Source organism: Trachymyrmex cornetzi, unplaced genomic scaffold, assembly GCF_001594075.2.
Source record: "Trachymyrmex cornetzi isolate Tcor2-1 unplaced genomic scaffold, Tcor1.1 scaffold946, whole genome shotgun sequence".
Lineage (NCBI taxonomy): Eukaryota > Metazoa > Arthropoda > Insecta > Hymenoptera > Formicidae > Trachymyrmex > Trachymyrmex cornetzi.
This window is the reverse complement of record NW_017300296.1, coordinates 18,834-23,358: the sequence shown is the minus strand read 5'-3', so window position 1 is coordinate 23,358 and position 4,525 is coordinate 18,834.

The window sequence follows — 4,525 nt, the reverse complement described above, 5'->3', positions numbered from 1 at the left end:
GTGGGGGCTTGTTTGAAAGGTATTTTCAAGACGAATTCAAAACACTACTCATAGAGGGCGCTGAGATCGTTTTTGGCGGGAAAATTAAACTTTGAATAATTTAAAGCCAGTAACCGTTCAAAAATTTAGTGTTTCAAAAATCGCTGAAACACGAAACGATTTTTCGAAAAATCTATCTTTTGAGAGAGTTGGAAAATAACTAATTGAAAGATTTTTACCCTCATCAGATGATTTCAATACTTTGGTAGGGTCGAAATAATTATTATCTGGTACCGTCGGCGTTAGCATAACCCAAGATGTACCGCGTGGAGGTCGCACGAGCGGATTTACATCTCTTCGGGGTGCTTTATTTTAGTGAGTCCCCTTGCCTCTCACTTGTGTGTTCGATGAACACGACCATCTATCAATTACAACAAATGCTCAAAATGTCTGCCCTCCTGTGCTTGACAATGAGCTAGCCGCAATGAGAACTCGTCTCTCACATTTCTCAGCAGTTCGACAGTAATTTTATTCATTTCGTTAGTTATTCGGTTTTTCAAATCTTCAATATTGACAGGTCTTGTTTTATAAACTCGTTCTTTTAAGTAGCCCCATAGAAAATAGTCAAGAGGTGTTAAATCCGGAGATCTGGGTGGCCATTCTATTGTTCCACGTCTTCCTATCCATCTATTTGGGAAGTTTTCATTCAGTACTCGCCGTGCGCGCAATGCAAAATGTGCCGGAGCTCCATCGTGCTGGAACCATAATTGATCGAATCCATCATTAGGGTAGAGATTTCTAATAGCGGGTATAATTTGGTGAATTAACATATTTTCATAAACTTCAGCGTTGAGATTTTCATCGAAGAAAAAAGGCCCAATTAAATGTTCTCCTTGTATTCCCGCCCAAACATTTACCTTATCGAGATACTGTGTATTATCATCTCTCATCCAGTGAGGATTTTCGGTGCTCCAATATCGAAAATTTTGATGATTCACATTTCCATTAATTTGAAAAGCAGCTTCGTCTGTAAAAACAATGTTATTGACGAAATTGTTTCCGCGTTCCTCAATTTCCTCACAAAATTCCATCCTACGATCAATATCTTGACCAATCAACTCTTGATGATGCTGTAATTTATAAGGATGGAATTTCTGATTTTTTAAAAGTTTATGAACGCCACTTTTGCTAACTTCGTTTTCTATCGCAATTTGTCTGACAGACGCATGAGGATTGTCGACGAAACTCTGTAAAATGATCATACTGTTTTCATCATCAAATTTGTTCCTAGGACGTCCACAGCGTGGTCGATCTTTTACGCATCCGGTATCCAGAAAACGCTGAGTTGTTCTTACTACTGTCGATTTTGAAATTGGTTCCCGATCGTTAAATGTTGCATTGAACAGATCACAAGTTTCTTGAAACGATCTCTGCCTATCTCCGAACCCTCTCATCATTAGTAGATAATTCCGTTCTCTTTCGGTTAATTTTGCCATCGCGCACTACCTTATTTTCTACTTTTTTTGCGCAATAGTAATAATAATAACAATAAAAATAATAATAATAGATACAAAATTATAATTTCAGTAAATGAAAAAAGGGAATCAATAACAGTTCAAATGAACATAACAATACAAGCTGATTTAATTGTAAACGCTAATGATTTTTTATTTTTTTCAATTCAATTCAAAATTCGACGAATTCAAATTCGATCTTTCTCAATCTTCGTGGATCATTTTCGATCATTTTCGATCATTTCGATCTTTCTCGGTCATTTTCGATCATTTTCGATCGTTCCCGATCTTTCTCGATCGTTTTCGATCTTTCTTGATCATTTTTGATCTTTTTCGATGATTGGCGATATTTTGCGAAGAAAAGATCGAAAATGATCCACGAAGATTGAGAAAGATCGAATTTGAATTCGTCGAATTTTGAATTGAATTGAAAAAAATAAAAAATCATTAGCGTTTACAATTAAATCAGCTTGTATTGTTATGTTCATTTGAACTGTTATTGATTCCCTTTTTTCATTTACTGAAATTATAATTTTGTATCTATTATTATTATTTTTATTGTTATTATTATTACTATTGCGCAAAAAAAGTAGAAAATAAGGTAGTGCGCGATGGCAAAATTAACCGAAAGAGAACGGAATTATCTACTAATGATGAGAGGGTTCGGAGATAGGCAGAGATCGTTTCAAGAAACTTGTGATCTGTTCAATGCAACATTTAACGATCGGGAACCAATTTCAAAATCGACAGTAGTAAGAACAACTCAGCGTTTTCTGGATACCGGATGCGTAAAAGATCGACCACGCTGTGGACGTCCTAGGAACAAATTTGATGATGAAAACAGTATGATCATTTTACAGAGTTTCGTCGACAATCCTCATGCGTCTGTCAGACAAATTGCGATAGAAAACGAAGTTAGCAAAAGTGGCGTTCATAAACTTTTAAAAAATCAGAAATTCCATCCTTATAAATTACAGCATCATCAAGAGTTGATTGGTCAAGATATTGATCGTAGGATGGAATTTTGTGAGGAAATTGAGGAACGCGGAAACAATTTCGTCAATAACATTGTTTTTACAGACGAAGCTGCTTTTCAAATTAATGGAAATGTGAATCATCAAAATTTTCGATATTGGAGCACCGAAAATCCTCACTGGATGAGAGATGATAATACACAGTATCTCGATAAGGTAAATGTTTGGGCGGGAATACAAGGAGAACATTTAATTGGGCCTTTTTTCTTCGATGAAAATCTCAACGCTGAAGTTTATGAAAATATGTTAATTCACCAAATTATACCCGCTATTAGAAATCTCTACCCTAATGATGGATTCGATCAATTATGGTTCCAGCACGATGGAGCTCCGGCACATTTTGCATTGCGCGCACGGCGAGTACTGAATGAAAACTTCCCAAATAGATGGATAGGAAGACGTGGAACAATAGAATGGCCACCCAGATCTCCGGATTTAACACCTCTTGACTATTTTCTATGGGGCTACTTAAAAGAACGAGTTTATAAAACAAGACCTGTCAATATTGAAGATTTGAAAAACCGAATAACTAACGAAATGAATAAAATTACTGTCGAACTGCTGAGAAATGTGAGAGACGAGTTCTCATTGCGGCTAGCTCATTGTCAAGCACAGGAGGGCAGACATTTTGAGCATTTGTTGTAATTGATAGATGGTCGTGTTCATCGAACACACAAGTGAGAGGCAAGGGGACTCACTAAAATAAAGCACCCCGAAGAGATGTAAATCCGCTCGTGCGACCTCCACGCGGTACATCTTGGGTTATGCTAACGCCGACGGTACCAGATAATAATTATTTCGACCCTACCAAAGTATTGAAATCATCTGATGAGGGTAAAAATCTTTCAATTAGTTATTTTCCAACTCTCTCAAAAGATAGATTTTTCGAAAAATCGTTTCGTGTTTCAGCGATTTTTGAAACACTAAATTTTTGAACGGTTACTGGCTTTAAATTATTCAAAGTTTAATTTTCCCGCCAAAAACGATCTCAGCGCCCTCTATGAGTAGTGTTTTGAATTCGTCTTGAAAATACCTTTCAAACAAGCCCCCACTCGATACATGTTGCCATTGAAGATTTTCATCCCCCCTCGTGCCCCTCGTGCCCCCTTGGGGGTGGGGGGTTGAAACCCCCCTCAAAAGATAGATTTTTTGAAAAATATTTTGACGTGTTTCGGCGTTTTTAGAAAATTTTTTTTTCTTTCAAGTTATTAGCCCGGTCCGCGACTTAATGGACACCCTGTATACATACATACATAAAAATTTTCACTTTTCATGTTTTCGCTTTACGGAAAAAGATACATAATAGATAAACTGAACTGATGGCAGCATGCAATCGACAGGCCGCTCGCCAAATCGTCAGGCCGCTGACTGGTGGCGCTAATCGCGTATTGCACATAGACTAACAACGGTATCTTGAAATGAGGTAAAAATTATAAAAGTGAGCAAATTCACTAGTTATTGACCAATTAAATTATGAATATTCTAGTAAATTTGCTCACTTTTGTAATTTTCACCTCATTTCAAGATTCACAATCGATCCCCAGCAGACTCAACTGTTACTGTTTCCTCCATTTTTTAGAAAGAGATTCTAATTTTTATCTACTTTAATTTTTATCTATAGAATAACTTCTATATATTACGTAATTATTATTATATAAAGTATTGTATTAAATGATTAAATTAAATCATTTATAAATAATAAAATTTTATTGAAAATGTCTTATTAGTTTCTAAATTCAAAAAATAATACTTTAACTAAAAAAATCACGGACGGGAACAAAGGGGACCGCTCCGGGCGCTGCCATCCCTAGTTACGCCACTGTGTCATTGCTCCAATATTGAAAATATATTATTAAGAGGCCGACAGAAGACGGCAATTGATGCGTAATATCCCTTTTGATCGTCAAGGATATTCTTGTAGGTTATTTCAAGAGCTTTTCAAAACATTATAATGAAGTTTTTTTTCGTTAAGTAAATCTCGAGTTACGCACGCACGCA